At 43.0% G+C, this 16,643-nt stretch overlaps 1 protein-coding gene across 3 annotated transcripts in view; it reads right to left on the reverse strand.

Moving 5' to 3' along the window:
• The window catches only part of LOC140741058 (vasoactive intestinal polypeptide receptor-like), a 114,875-nt gene that overhangs the window by 71,637 nt on the left and 26,595 nt on the right, over window positions 1-16,643 (reverse strand). The window contains exon 1 of one of the 3 annotated variants that reach the window (XM_073070743.1): window positions 15,570-15,620. The exons of the other annotated variants lie outside the window; for them this stretch is intronic. The gene's annotated coding sequence lies outside the window, so the exon portion shown is untranslated. Of the gene's footprint in view, window positions 1-15,569; window positions 15,621-16,643 lie in introns of those variants that run through there. 3 annotated transcript variants of the gene reach the window in all.

The raw sequence follows: 16,643 nt of genomic DNA on the forward strand, positions 1-16,643 counted from the left end.
TACCACCCCCAGCAAAGCATTCTATGCACATCATTCTTCATGTAAAAAAACCTACCTCTGACATCCCCTCTATATTTCCCTCCAATCACCTTAAAATCATCCTGGGGAAAAAGGCACTGCCTATCCACTCTATCAACATCTCTTATAATCTTATACACTTCTATCAAGTTGCCTCTCATCCACCTTTGCTCAAAAGATAGAAGCCTTACTTTGCTCAGCCTTTCTTCATAAGACATGCTCCCCAATCCAGGCAACATCCTGATAAATCTCTTCTGCACCCTTTCTAAAGTTTCCACATCCTTCCTATAATGAGGTGACCAGAACTAAACACAATACTCCAAGTGTGGTCTAACCAGAGTTTTGTAGAGCTGCAACGTTACTTCGTGGGTCTTGAACTCAATCCCTGACTAATGAAGGCTCACCCACCCTATCAACAAGTGCAAAATCCAGAGTAACACACACACAAAGCTGGAGGAACTCAGCAGGTTGAGCAGCATCTATGGAAAAGAATAAACAATCAAGGTTTTGGGCTACGACTGTTCATCAGGACTGGAAAGGAAGGGGACAGAAGGCATTATAAGAAGGTGGGGGGAGGGTGAAGAAGTACAAGCTGGCAGGCAATATGTGAAACCAGGTGGGGGGGAGGTGGAAAGGTGGGAGGGGGAGATGGCGTGAGAAGCTGGGAGGTGATGGGTGGGAGGGGTTGAAGAATAAAGAATCTGATAGGACAGTGGACTATGGGAGAAAGGGAAAGAGGAGGGACACTAGAGAGAGCAAGTGAGGAGAAGAGAAGGGGTAAGAAGGGCAGAAACTTTACAGAAAAGAACCTTTATATATAGCAACAGGAAAACAGGGAAGGGGGAAAGGGAGAGAGATTACCAAAAGTTTGAGAAATTGATGTTCATGCTGTCAGGTTGGAGGCTACTCAGATGGAATATGAGATGTTGCTCCTCCAGTCTGAGAGAGGCTTTATCGTGAAAGTAGAGAAAGCCATGGGCTGACATATTTAAATGCGAATGGGAAGTTGAATTGAAATAGGTGGCAACCGGGAAAACTTCGCCTTTTGTGGCAGACGGAGTGAAGGTACTCAGCAAATCAGTCCCCCAATCTACGTCGAGTCTACCGATGTAGAGGAGTCTGTACAGGAGGCATCAAATACAGTTGATGACCCTGACAGACTTGCAGGTGAAGTGTTGCCTCACCTGGAAGGACTGTTCGGGATCTTGAATAATGGGGAGGAGGTGTAGGGCCAGGTGCAGTACTTGTCCTGCTTGCAGGGTTAAGTATCAGGAGGGAGATCAGTAGAGAGGGACAAGTGGACAAGGGAGTCTCTGAAGAGAGCAGAGAGTATGGGGTGGGGGCATGGAAAGACGTGCTTAGTGGTAAGATTCTATTGTAGATGGCGGAAGTTACAGAAAATGATGTGCTGGATACAAAGGCTTCTGAGGTGGTAGGTAAAGACAAGGGGAATTCTATTCTTGCTATGGCGGCGGGAGGATGTGTGGGAAATGGAGGAGATGCAGATGAAGGCAGCATTAATGGTAGACAAAGAGGAGGACTTCTCAACTGTTTTGGGAAGGAAAACCTTACCATGAAAACAGATGCAGTGGAGACAGAGGAACTGAGAAATCGAGAAAGAGGAGAGAGAGGTCAAAGATGGACGAAATAAACTTGAGGGCAGGGTGGAAGTTGAAGGCAAAGTTGATGAAATTGACAAGCTCAGCATGTGTGTAGGAAGCAGCTCCAATGCAGTCATCAATAGAGAGTTGAGGAGTGTTACCAATGTAGGTTTGGAACATGGTTTGCTTCTCGTAGGTGATGAAAAGTTAGATATAGCTGTGGCCCATGTGGATGCCCATGGCTACATCTTGGGTTTAGAGAAAGTTGATAGAGAAACTGTTGAGGGTGAGAATCAGTTCTGCCAGACAGAAGAGGGGGGTGGTGGTGGATTGGAACCCATTTGCTTATTGTCTATAGACTACGTTAATATTTTCAAATAGCAGAACCAAATGGAGATCACACCAGTAAAGGAGATGCAAATTAACCACGTAACTTATGACGATGCAGTAGCAAAACTATTATCCTGGTACATTTCAGCATGACAAACAGTGGGCACATGAGGTTCAAAAAAATTAAAATATATGAAAAATTTAAGGCAGGAGGGTGGAGATGGTTGGCAAACGAACTGAATTTAGAGAAAATAGGCTTGTGTTAAAGTGAGTTTATGAATGGTTAAAAATTAAAGAAATATTATCAGAGGCACTATTGCATATTTAAAAAAAACAAAATAAAAAGTGGCAAAGGTTTACCACTAACCAAAACTAGTTTCCAATTCTATAGAACTGAACAATAGACTCATTAATTCAAGTGGAAGGAAAGGTAATTGGAAATATAAAGATATAATAGAGAAGCTATCTAGAAACTGCAAGTATAACGAATGGTTAGCAAGGGAACTTCCTCAACATTATTGAATTCTATGAAGAAATACAATAAAGTATTAAAAAAAAGCAATGTGCCAAATGTTATAATCAAGATTTTCAAAAAGTCTTTGTTAAAGTATTGCACAGTAGACAAATGACTGAAGAAGGAACTTTATGGAACTGGGGACAAGTAAAAGGATGGGTTTTTCATATCGTCAAACAGAAAGGGGAGTTAAATTATTCATGTGGACTGGCATGAGGTGGGATGTGGTGCTCAATGGGGATTTGGAATCAAAAGCAGAAAACTCAAAATATGCAGAAACACCAAACAATGATTGGAACAAAATACATGAGAATGTTAATATACGTGCAGAATGAACCTGGAAATGGCAAAATTCAGTACAGCTGAGTATAAGGTAGTGTGGTTAGGTCAGAGAAACAAGGAAGCTACATGCACTTTAGAAAGAGTCCAAAAAAAGCAAAGTGATCAATGGATACAAATTCATAAATAACAAGGCCATAAAAATGCTAACAAAGCAATGGGGTCCATATCCATGAAATTAGAATCCAGCAAAGTTGTGTTAACTTTGGTTAGATACCATTTAGAATACTCTGCATGGTTCTGGTCTTTATATTATATAGAAAAGGTAGAAACATTGGAGACAGCACAGAGGTGATTTACAAGAATGAAACCTGTCAAGGATGATGTAGAGTTATAATCAACAGAGATGAAGGAGGAAGTTGAATGATGATCTAACAGAGTTAATTAAATCATGGATTGGATTGAATTTGTAGGACGAACAAATGGAAAATGTTTCCAAAACTAGGACCAATGATATAAGATAGCAATATATTCAACAAAGAATTCTTAATCCCAAAAGAAGTAAAAATGATAAAAAACGGGATCACAGATGCATTTAGAGGGAAATGTGTGGGGGAATGATGGAGAAGACAACAAAATGCATGGAGGCCTGAACATCACTGAACCAGATGAATGAATCTATGTTCATTCTGAGCCACAGGTACAACTCATTACCAAGTATCACCACTGAAGCCAGTGAACCCTCTACTCACCTTTACATGGTCTGATCCCATCACCTCATTGAACTGTATTTTACAAAACCAGAATCGGAATCAGAATCAGGTTTATTATCACCGGCATGTGACATGGAATTTGTTAACTTAGCAGCAGCAGTTCAATGCAATAAATAATATAGAAGAAAATAATAATAATAAATAAATAAACCAATTACAGCACATGTCTATTGAATAGATTAAAAATCATGCAAAAACATAAATAATATATATATTTAAAATGAGGCAATGTCCAAGGGAGCAATGTCCATTTAGGAATCGGATGGCAGACGGGAAGAAGCTACTCCTGAATCACTGAGTGTGTGCCTTCAGGCTTCTGTACCTCCTACCTGATGGTAACAGTGAGAAAAGGGCATGCCCTGGGTGCTGGAGGCCCTTAATAATGGACGCTGCCTTTCTGAGACACCACTCCTTGAAGATGTCCTGAGTACTTTGTATGCTAGCACCCAAGATGGAGCTGACTAGATTTACAACCCTCTGCAGCTTCTTTTGGTCCTGTGTAGTAGCGCCTCCTCCATACCAGATAATGATGCAGCCTGTCAGAATGCTCTCCATGGTAAAAATATAGAAGTTTTTGAGTGTATTTGTTGACATGCCAAATCTCTTCAAACTCCTAATGAAGTATAGCCACTGTCTTGCCTTCTTTATAACTGCATTGACATGTTGGGACCAGGTTAGATCCTCTAAGTTCTTGACACCCAGGTACTTGAAACTGCTCACTCTCTCCTCTTCTGATCCCTCTATGAGGATAGGTATGTGTTCCTTCGTCTTACCCTTCCTGAAGTCCACAATCAGTTGTTTTGTCTTATTGATGTTGAGTGCCAGGTTGTTGCTGCGGCACCATTCCACTAGTTGGCATATCTCACTCCTGTATGCCCTCTCATCACCACCTGAGATTCTACCAACAATGGTTGTATCATCAGTAAATTTATAGATGGTATTTGAGCTATGCCTAGCCACACAGTCATGGGTATAGAGAAAGAAGAGCAGCGGGCTAAGCGCACACCCCTGAGGTGCACCAGTGTTGATTGTCAGCGAGGAGGATATATAATCACCAATCCGCACAGATCATGGTCTTCCAGTTAGGAAGTTGAGGATCCAATTGCAGAGGGAGGTACAGAGGCCCAGGTTCTGCAACTTCTCAATCATGAATGTGGGAATGATGGTATTAAATGCTGGGTTATAGTTGATGAACAGCGTCCTGACGTAGGTGTTTGTATTGTCCAGGTGGTCTAAGGCCATGTGAAGAGCCATTCAGATTGTGTTTGCCGTTGACCTATTGCTGTTAACCAGATATTTTTGTGTCCACTTAACTTGTCTTGCAGTTCACATTTCACACCTGGCTCATTGGGCAGACTCTGTTGCCAGTGTGAAATTTACTTAACATTTTAAATGTGCCAAAATTTAATTCACACCATTTTACTGGATGAATGTTCAAAGTGTGGAGTTATAATTTCGGCAACAGGCACTTGCTTGCAGAAAGTGTAGAGATTGGGATGGGTATCTATTTACAAGTATCTGGTTTCCATGGTGTCTGTAACAATGCAGATTGTGTTATCTGAGTAGGACATTGATTAAGCAGAATACATAATCAGCAGGGGATGTGAAATGTATCATTGTGAACAACTGAAGTTGCAGTTAGTATTGAAGCTGTATGTCCATCTTGCTTTGGATGCCCTGACTTGGTAGGTTGGTAGACCTTATAGAAACAGGGCCAAAAAACTTGATGTAGGGTCTCAACCCAAAACATCGACAACTGGGCGCCTCAGTGGCACAATGGTTAGTGTGACGCTATTACATTTCGGAGTTCAATCCCAGTGTCCTTTTTCCGACCTCCTCGTGGAATTCGTGGGTCTTCTTCAGGTGCTCCGGTTTCCTCCCACAGTCCAAAGGTGTACCGGTCGGTAGGTTAATTTGTCATTGTAAATTATCCCATGATTAGGTTAGGGTTAAATTGGGGTTGTTGGGTGTTGCTAGGCAGTGCGGTTTGATGGGCTAGAAGGGCCTATTCCATGCTATTTATCTTTAAATAAATAAAGAAATAAATATTCCTTTGCTCCTCTACCCCTCCAACAAGTGCTGCTTGACCCACAGTGTTCCTTCAGCAATCTGTTTCTCTCTCCATAGCCACAACATGCAGAGGGATCAAAGGATAAACCAAGTAAACACCAAGCAAATCCCACATACGCCACTGCACTAGGAGGATTAATGCCATACATCACTCATCTCTTTCCCGAAAGCCTGGCTGCACCAGCTTTAACTCTATCACATCCTTCAATATCAGGAAGAATGAAGAACAAGGCAGAAAAAAGGTTTGGGGATGGGGGGAATGGAACCTTGTTACCACCAAGACGATCTTCCACCATCCAGCATGAACAGTGCTTGTCTCATTTGTAAGTAAGCTGCTCGCAGAATATTCACCATCCACCGGGAAAGGAACACTGGCAGAGGGAGGTAACACTAAGTATATAAATATTAGAGAGTCGTTGACTCTCTCTGGTTTGGAAGCTTGCCGCCACTTCGAAGGGATTAAATGAAACTGCCAATAGACAAGCAACACCGACCCCAAATGAATCACAATAGCAGTGTCATTTAGAATAAGGCTTCTTCTCATTACCACCTCCAAGTAAACACAAAACTGGCAAGATAAAGAATTAGAACCAGAATCAGGTTTATTATCATTGTTACACCTGCCCATTCACTTCCTCCCTCACCTCCATTCAGAGGCAACAGCTCACCTGTGAATCTGCTGGGGCCGTCTATTGCGTCCGGTGCTCCCGGTGCGGCCTCTTCTTTTCCCCACTCTAGCCTCTTATTTCTTCTCACCTGCCTATCGCTTCCCCTGGGTCTCCTCCTCCCTCCCTTTCTCCTATGTCTCTTCCCCTCTCTTATCAGATTCCTACCTTTCCAGCCCTTTACCTTTCCCACCCATCTGGATTCACCTATCACCTAGTTGTCCCCCTTCCCCTCCCTCACCTTTTTCTTCTGGCATTTACCTCCTTCCTTTCCAGTCCTGAGGAAGGGTCTTGGCTCAAAACGTCAACTGTTTCTTCATTTCAACAGATGCAGCTGTCCTGCTGAGTTCCTGCAGTGTTTTGTGTGGTTTACTTGGAGCATTTTGTTCAGTTCTGGTTGCCTCCTTATAGGAAGGATGTGGAAGCTTTCGGGGGCGTGGAGAGGAGACTTACAAGAATGTTGTCTGGATTAAAGTCGAGGCTTTTCTCTTTGAAGCGAAGAAGGATGGGAGGTGACTTGATAGAGGTGTACAAGGTGATAAGAGGCAAAGATAGCTGAGAAGCAGGACAGAAATGGTTAACACAAGGGGGCATTTGGAGGAAAGTGTAAGGGGGGGGGGGATGTCAGAGGAGGGATTTTTTATACATAGAGTGGTGGATGCATGGTGCGCTGCTAGGGCTGGTGATACCGGAAGATACATTAGGGACATTTAAGAGACTCCCAGATGGGCATATGGTTGATAGAAAAATGGAGGTCCATGTAGAAGGAAGCATTAGATTGATCTTCGAGTAGGTTAAAATGTCAACACAACATTGTGGGCCAAATGGCCTGTACTACATTGATCTGTTCTACATTCTATCTCTCCCTTATCTATGGCATTCTTAGCTATCAAGAACACAAGAATGTCTTTGCCATTAAGTCTGAAACCATAAGAACGGTGCCCTCTCCCGCTACACAAGGCCAAAATTTCCCTGAAGTTCTCCCTAACTGCATTAATCTTTCTCTAGCTTCTCTTCCCTTTCCCTCCAAGTCCATAATCTCCTTTACCTGCTCCCTAGTGCCACTAAATCATCGAATACCTAACTTCTCCTTGGTTCCCATGTTCTCTCTCATGAATTTTTTTCCATCTCCTTCAGATTTGCCCCATTCCATGCTACTCAATAAAATACTCCTTGAATTCCCTGTAGACCATGTGGACTACACTGAGGTCCGTTCCAAGACTTTAACTATGTTGTGGTTCTCTAGATTTAAAACCTTCTTTTCTGAAATGCCATATAAAATCCCTCCAATTTTCTACTTCTACCATAGAAAATGCAATAAAACAAAAAAAACAAAAAAAATTTTGCAGTCATTATTTGATGTACCAGTTAATACTTCTGGTAAGTTATTTGAGGCTGTGACAAAGATACGCAATAGTTGTTCTCAATCCGTTTGCATCTGAAGCAATTTATCTGGCTTTCTTCCTCCAACAGCTCTTCATTGTTGCCTAGCTGAAGACTGGTCCATTCTTATCTTAGAATTCATTGGCTGAGAACCACCTGTAAAGGCTTCCCTTCCATTCACACCCATTCGTCTTTGATGTTTCTCAAAGATCATTCTTGACCCTTCATCCAAGTGCTTGTTCAACTTGCTCTTTGTGAAAGTATAGTCAGTTTTCACCTGTATACTAATATCAGCTTGACTCCACCAACATACAGTACCTCTAGACTCGCTCCTTCTCCCTAAACTCACAAGAGGAGTGTTCGGCACTTGATATTGAATGAGCAGCAATACCTTTAAACTAAATAATGGGAAGTCATTGTCTGAGGGTCCAGTCACAATCTCTATTCCATTCTTTTCCTAATCATCTGTCAGAAATTAAACTGATCCTTTGTTTCATATCTGACCACTAAATGAGCATTGGATCACATACCCATACCCACTGTAAGGCAAAATTCAAAGTTCAAAGTAAATTTATTATCAAAGTACATATATGTCACCATATACAATCTTGAGATTCATTTTCTTGTGGGCATACTCAATAAATCTATAGAATATACTTGGGGTAAAGATAGGCAAGACTGCACAGGTGCGTGACGTCAGCCAGTAGAGCGGGAAAAGTTTAAAAAGAAGACCGCCATATCCAGCGGGCAGCAGAGTAAGAGGGTAGCAGAGTGATACGGCTTTGGCTCAACGGGCTTAGGTGGTAACAAGGTGAGGTAGGTTTATCTGTGTTAATTGTGGAAAGGAAGTAGGTGTGTGAGGCTGGTGTTCTGTGTTCGGTGTCGAATGTGGGATGACCAGGAGACTCCCAGCCTCCCGGACGGCCACATCTGTGCCAGGTGTGTCGAGCTGCAGCTCCTAAGGGACTGCGTTAGGGAACTGGAGATGCAGCTCGATGGCCTTCATCTGGTCAGGGAAAGTGAGGAGGTGATAGAAAGGAGTTATAGGCAGGTGGTCACACCTGGGCCACGGGAGACAGATGAGTGGGTAACAATCAGGAGAAGGAAGGGAAAGAGTCAGGTACGAAAGAGTACCCCAGTGGCTGTCCCCCTTAGCAATAAATACTTCTGTTTGAGTACTGTTGGGGGGGACAGCCTACCTGGGGGAAGCAACAGTGGCCGTGCCTCTGGCACAGGGTCTGGCCCTGTGGCTCAGAAGGACAGGGCAAGGAGGAGAAAGGCAGTAGTGATAGGGGATACTATAGTTACGGGGTCAAACGGGCGATTCTGTGGATGCAGGAAAGAAACTCGGATGGTAGTTTACCCCCTAGGTGCCAGGGTCCAGGATGTTTCAGATCGCGTCCAAGATATCCTGCAGTGGGAGGGAGAACAGCCAGAGGTTGTGGTACATATTGGTACCAATGACAGGTAGGAAAAGGGAAGAGGTTCTGAAAACAGACTACAGGGAGTTAGGAAGGAAGTTGAGAAGCAGGACCGCGAAGGTAGTAATCTCAGGATTACTGTCTGTGCCATGTGACAGTGAGTATAAGAATAGTATGAGGTGGAGGATAAATGTGTGGCTGAGGGATTGGAGCAGGGGGCAGGGATACACATTTCTTTTGGGGCAGGTGTAACCTGTACAAAAAGGACAGGTTGCACTTGAATCCCAGGGGGACCAATATCCTGGCAGGGAGGTTTGCTAAGGCTACTGGGGAGAGTTTAAACTAGAATTGCTGGAGGGTGGGAACCAAACAGAAGAGATGGAGGAATGGGCGGTTGGCTCACAAATAGAGAAAGCTTGGAGACAGTGCGAGAGGGAGGATAGGCAGGTGATAGAGAAGGGATGCGCTCAGACCAACGGTTTGAGATGTGTCTATTTTAACCCAAGGAGTGTTGTGAACAAACCGGATGACCTTAGAGCGCGGATCAGTACTTGGAGCTATGATGTGATGGCCATTACAGAGACTTGGATTGTGTAGGGGCAGGAATGGTTACTTCAAGTGCCGGGTTTTAGATGTTTCAGAAAGGATAGGGAGGGAGGCAAAACAGGTGGGGGCGTGATCAGAGATAGTGTCATGGCTGCAGAAAAGGAGGAAGACATAGAGGGATTGTCTACAGAGTCTCTATGGGTGGAGGTTAGGAACAGGAAGGGGTCAATAACTTTACTGGGTGTTTTTTATTGGCCGCCCAATAGTAATAGGGATATCGAGGAGCAGATAGGGAAACAGATACTGGAAAGGTGTAATAATAACAGAGTTGTCATGGTGGGAGATTTTAATTTCCCAAATATTGATTGGCATCTCCCTAGAGCAAGGGGTTTAGATGGGGTGGAGTTTGTTAGGTATGTTCAGGAAGGTTTCTTGACACAGTATGTAGATAAGCCTACAAGAGGAGAGACTGTACTTGATTTGGTATTGGGAAATTAACCTGGTCAGGTGTCAGAACTCTCAGTGGGAGAGTATTTTGGAAATAGTGATCATAATTCTATCTCCATTACAATAGCATTGGAGAGAGATGTGAACAGACAAGTTAGAAAAACATTTAATTGGAGTAAGGGGAATTATGACACTGTCAGGCAGGAACTTGGAAGCTTAAATTGGGAACAGATGTTCTCAGGGAAAGGTACGGAAGTAATGTGGCAAATGTTTAGGGGATATTTGTATGGCGTTCTGCATAGGCACATTCCAATGAGACAGGCAAGTTATGGCAGGATACAGGAACTGTTGGTGTACAAAGGCTGTAATAAATCGTCAAGAAGAAAAGAAAAGCTTACAAAAGGTTCCGAGAGCTAGGTAATGTTAGAGATCTAGAAGATTATAAGGCTAATTAAGAAGGAAATTAGGAGAGTCAGAAGGGGTCATGAGAAGGCCTTGGCAGGTAGGATTAAGGAAAACCCCAAGGCATTCTACAAGTATGTGAAGAGCAAGAGGATAAGACGTGAAAGAATAGGATCTATCAAGTGTGACAGTGGGAAAGTGTGTTTGGAACCGGAGGAAAGAGCAGAGGTACTTAATGAATACTTTACTTCAGTATTCACTATGAAAAAGGATCTTGGGTGATTGTAATGATGGCTTGTAGCAGACTGAAAAGCTTGAGCATGTAGATATTAAGAAAGAGGATGTGCTGGAGCTTTTGGAAAGCATCAAGTTGGATAAGTCACCGGGACCAGATGAGATGTACCCCAGGCTACTGTAGGAGGTGAGGGAGGAGATTGCTGAGCCTCTGGCGATGGTCTTTGCATCATCAATGGGGACAGGAGAGATTCCGGAGGATTGGATGGTTGCGGATGTTGTTCCCTTATTCAAGAAAGGGAGCAGAGATAGCCCAGGAAATTATAGACCAGTAAGTCTTATTTCAGTGGTTGGTAGGTTGATAGAGAAGATCCTGAGAGGCAGGATTTATGAACATTTGGAGAGGTATAATATGATTAGGAATAGTCAGCATGGCTTTGTCAAGGGCAGGTCGTGTCTTACGAGCCTGATTGAATTTTTTGAGGATGTGACTAAACACTTTGATGAAGGAAGAGCAGTAGATGTAGTGTATTTGGATTTCAGCAAAGCATTAGATAAGGTCCCCCATGCAAGGCTTATTGAGAAAGTAAGGAGGCATGGGATCCAAGGGGACATTGCTTTGTGGATCCAGAATTGGCTTGGCCACAGAAGGCAAAGAGTGGCTGTAGACGGGTTATATTCTGCATGGAGGTCAGTCACCAGTGGAGTGCCTCAGGGATCTTTTCTGGGATCCTTACTCTTTGTGATTTTTATAAATGACCTGGATGAGTGGAGTGGGTTAGTAATTTTGCTGATGACACAAAGGTTGGGGGTGTTCTGGATAGTGTGGAGGGCTGTCAGAGGTTACAGCGGGACATTGATAGGATGCAAAACTGGGCTGAGAAGTGGCAGATGGAGTTCAATCCAGATAAGTGTGAAGAGATTCATTTTGGTGGGTCAAATATGATGGCAGAATATAGTATTAATGGTAAGACTCTTGGCAGTGTGGAGGATCAGAGGGATCTTGGGGTCCGGGTCCATAGGACGCTCAAAGCAGCTGTGCAGGTTGACTCTGTAGTTAAGAAGGCATACGGTGTATTGGCCTTCATCAATTGTGGAATTGAATTTAGGAGCCGAGAGGTAATGTTGCAGCTACTTAGGACCCTGGTCAGACCCCACTTGCAGTACTGTGCTCAGTTCTGGTCACCTCACTACAGGAAGGATGGGGAAACCATAGAAAGGGTGCAGAGGAGATTTACAGGGATGTTGCCTGGATTGGTGAGCATGCCTTATGAAAACAGTTTGAGTGAACTCAGCCTTTTCTCCTTGGAGTGACGGAGGATGAGAGGTGACCTGATAGAGGTGTATAAGATGATGGGAGCCACTGAGTGTGTGGATAGTCAGAGGCTTTTTCCCAGGGCTGAAATTGTTGCCACAGGAGGGCACAGGTTTAAGGTGCTGGGGAGTAGGTACAGAGATGTCAGGGGTAAGTTTTTTATGCAGAGAGTGGTTAAGTGCGTGGAGTGGGCTGCCGGCAACGGTGGTGGAGGTGGATACGATAGGGTCTTTTAAGAGACTTTTGGATAGGTACATGGAGCTTAGAAAAATAGAGGGCTATGGGTAAGCCTAGTACTTTCTAAGGTAGAGACATGTTCAGCACAACTTTGTGGGCCGAAGAGCCTGTATTGTGCTGTGGGTTTTCTATGTTTTTATGTTTCTAATAATAACCATAACAGGATCAAGGGAAGACCACCCAACTAGGCCGTTCAACCAGAATGCAGAAGGCAACAAACAGCGCAAATACAAAAAGAAATCTTAATAATAATAAATAAGCAATATTGTGAACATGAAATGAAGCGACCTTGAATGTGAGTCCATAGGTTGTGGGAAAAATTCAATGATGGGGCAAGTGAAGTTGAGTGAAATTACCCCCTCTGGTTCAGGAGCCTGATGGCTGAGGGGTAATAACTGTTCCTGAACCTGGTGGTGTGAGTCTTGAGGCTCCTGTACCTTCTTCCTGATGGCAGCAGTGAGAAGAGAGCATGTCCTGGGTGGTGAGGGTCCCTGCTAGGGCAGAGGTGTTATTACCAAATTCCACATGTTCCTCAGCTCAACCTCATTCATACCATTACATCTGTTCCAGATCACTCATCTCCTTCATTCTGTCCTGTTAAGTTGGTCATCTAAAATTCTGATGACCATGTTTTAACTTCCACCTTTCACCCATCATCACTGTGCTTGATGACAGATCCTTCCACCGTCTTGCCCCTCCATTTCTCTTTTAAACCACTCTTCTGCTCATGATCACCATTGTCATTGGTGCCCTTTGCCTGCATGTTCTGGAAATTGCTCTCTGAACCTTTCTCTCAGTGTCTCCACCCTTCCCTCCTCCATGATGATGGCCCTGAGAACTAATGCTTTGTTCCATGTCCAATATGTCTTTCAGTGGGCTGGTGTCAAACTTAGTTTTATAAAATTCCTGAGATGCCTTGGGATGCTTTATAAGTGCAAAGATTATTCTTATTTGATCTATTGGGTAAGTTCAGCATTTTCTGCTGATATTTGTCTCTCTCCATTTCATATGTATGAGGGCGCTCCAATAATCTCACTGCTGCTGCCAATGCTTTGGCATTTTCATTCCATTTAATTCTAGCAGTCCTAAAAGCAAAATGTTTTCAAGGACAGTTCTGAGATGATAAAGTCTAATTAATGTCACTTATTGACATTAAACAGAAAAGCCAAAGTTTGCTGGCAAGCCTTTACCAGGGCAATGGTACCAGAGCTCATTGCCATCAGATAACTTCAACAAACACTTCCCTCATTACTGTACAAACAGAAGTCTGGTACCCTTTGCATCCATAGAGACAACTAATGGAATGACTGTGATAGTGTAAAAGCCAAGACAGACTGAATGAATCACCTCTTCCACATCTCCTTCACAGTGGTGCTGCCACCTTCTTGGACTCTTAACCTCTCTCTGTTGTTCAGTTATTATCACTTCAGCATTTCTTTTTACTCTACTTCAGATTCCACTGCTGTCTTTCCCCCATTCTGCTGTTTTGCGCAAGTCATTGTGTTTGTTCTTGCATTTATTACCATCATGTACACTGTTCCATCTCAACATTTGACAATACATGACTCTGAATCTGAATGATGCAAATGGTGGTGGTATTGGCTGAGAGAGGGTAATGGCTTGTTAACCACCGATAACACTGGACAACAAATTGTTTTCAAAGAGTTGCTTTCTCTGATTTTTTTTGTTTATGATAGATTGCTTGAAATGGAACATAATTTCAGACCACTTTAGAGTCTGAATTTAGAGTTATGAAAAAATAACTTTTATTGAATATAATGTGTTTAATTGCATAACTGTGCTGACACTTTGCAATTGTTCAACTAATCTAACACTTTTGTTGGTGATTTTCATTTGTACTCAGTGTCTGAGGCTTCTCGTTTAAGGGTCCAACAATAATCAGCCAGCATTGATGGATTCCAGTTGCCCTGATACCGTTTCTCCATGACCGCAATGTCCTGGTGAATCCTTTCACCATGCTCGTCACTAACAGTGACAAGATATACAGGGAAGAAGTCTAAGTAGGAATGCTGAAGATGAATCTTTAGTGACATGTTGCACTTCATGGTTTTGTATGCTTGAAGCATGTTGTCAACCAGCTGCATGTAGTTTGGTGTTCTGTAGTTACCCAAAGAAATTCAACATCCTTGAATGCCTTCCATGTGATTTTCTCCAGTCCCACTAGAAGTTCTTCAAATTGACTGCCATTGGTGACCTGTTTGATTTGTGGACCAACAAAAATGCCTTCCTTAACCTGGCATCAGTTATTCTGACTTGAATTATGAATTGAAATAACAAATATAGGCCATTTTTTTAAAAAAATGGTGCATGATAGGGAAATTTCATGGTGATCTCCATGATCAGCAGCCCAAAATCCGTAAGATACACCCAAAAGTATTCAGGAAGCAAAATCTTTGTTTTCCAGTGTAATCTGTCTAGAGGAAGCTAACTGGATGGAGAATGAGGACAGAAAGTATAAAACAGTGCTGAAATGACTCAATTGGCACACTCAAGTTTGGGTTCCCTTAGCTTCTCTGAGATCCCCATCCTCAGAAATCACTCTTTGACTAGTTTAATTCACTTCAGATAATATCACACATTAGCTGACAGACTAGATAAAATAATGATTTATGGGACTAGACAACAGACCAGCTACAGCCCTATACTCCAGAACCAGCTGTGACGTGAGCCAAGCCATTCCAGTAAACGTACAGCACTAGCATTTGATCAACAGTGTGGAATATTGCTGTTCACCAAAAAGCTGGACAAATCCAATCTGCTAACTATCATGCAATCTGCCTCCTCTCATTTATCAGCAGAATGATGGAATGTGTCAGTGATACCAAGCCTTGCTTACTCACAAGTAGCCTACTCGGTAACAACAATCAATCTGTGGGAGGAACTGAGCGGGTTGAGCAGCATCTGTGGAGGAAAGGAATTGTTGACAGCTTGGGTCAAAACCTTGCATCAAGACTCCTTTCTTTCATAGTGCCTGAATTCTGAAGAAATCCATGGATCAGAATTCCTCCAACAGATGCTGCTCAATCTACAAGTTCCTCCAGCAGATTATTTGTTGCTTCAGTTCCAGTATCCGCAGTCTCTTGTGTCTCTATTACCTTCTTGGCAATGTCCAGTCTGGGTATAATTGGGCCACTTATCCCCAGACCTCATCACAGCCTTGTTCCAAAAGCAAACCTAAGGGCTGGGTTCCAGAGGAGGTGAGAGTGAATGAGTCTGACATCAAGGCAACATCAGCTGAGAGTGGTGTAAGGGTGTCCTGGTAAAATTGATGTCAATAGGCATCAAGTGGAAAGTATTTTGAGTCAGATCTCACCTAAAGGAAGATAGCTGTTGGCGATCAGTTATCATGGCCCCAGGATATCCTCCGGACTGCGTCCATGGCCCAACCTTCTTCATCAATTTCTTTGTTTCTATCACAATGTCAGAAGCAGGGATTTTTGCTGATGATTGTACATTGTTCAGTTTCATTCACAACTGCTCATCAAATGAAGCAACAACATTCAGGCATGGGCTAATAAGTGACAACAATAAAAGTCCAACAGAAGGGACTGAGCATATACAACTGGCTTTTCTGACTCTTCCTGCTTGATTGGCGTTGACTTATCACTTTAAACGTTCCTCCCAACACCATGGCATGTATCGTCTGCACTGTGTTACACACCCAAAATGCACTACAGTTAATCATCCAGGCCATCTTGGCGGCCCTTTCAAATCTATACTCCAATTTTCTGGAAGGACAGGAGTGGCTTGTGGATGAGGATGCTACCACCTGTGTGACCCTCCCCTTCAAGTCACATATGCCCTGACTTTTAAATCTATTTGCTCTCCTCTGTTGTCACTGGGTCAAAATCTTGGAACTCCCTACCTACCAGCATAATGGAAGCAACTCCAAGTCCAAGAAGGTGGTTCACCACTGCCTTCTCAAAGGAGAATATACCAGCAATACCCAGAGCTCAAGAAATGAATGGGGTTGGTCATCTCCCTCTCATCAAACCCCTTTTTGCTATTTCTCTTATTGTGCAACTGTAAATATTTTTCTTTTGCTTTGGCAATAGTTTTAATTTTCTTGTTCTGTCAAAGTGCTATTAATAAATTTGTTATAATTGTTCTAACTCTTTAAGATGAATCCCTGTGTTACATGCAGTTCTTACTTTGTGAGTGGTAGTCCTTTACTGAATAACCCTCCACTTTTGACTAAGAATGGTTTCTATTGGCTAAGGCAAGAGTAACTTCCAGTCACAGCCAACCTCTCAAAGCACTTCATCACAGTAGATGTGAGTGCTACTGGATGATTGTCGTTGAGGCAACTCACCCTGCTCTTGGACTCACAAAATTCTCCAATGATATTTTAATATTAGTGTAATTTAACAGCTCCATAGCCCTCGAT

The sequence above is a fragment of the Hemitrygon akajei genome, chromosome 18, assembly GCF_048418815.1.
Source record: "Hemitrygon akajei chromosome 18, sHemAka1.3, whole genome shotgun sequence".
Lineage (NCBI taxonomy): Eukaryota > Metazoa > Chordata > Chondrichthyes > Myliobatiformes > Dasyatidae > Hemitrygon > Hemitrygon akajei.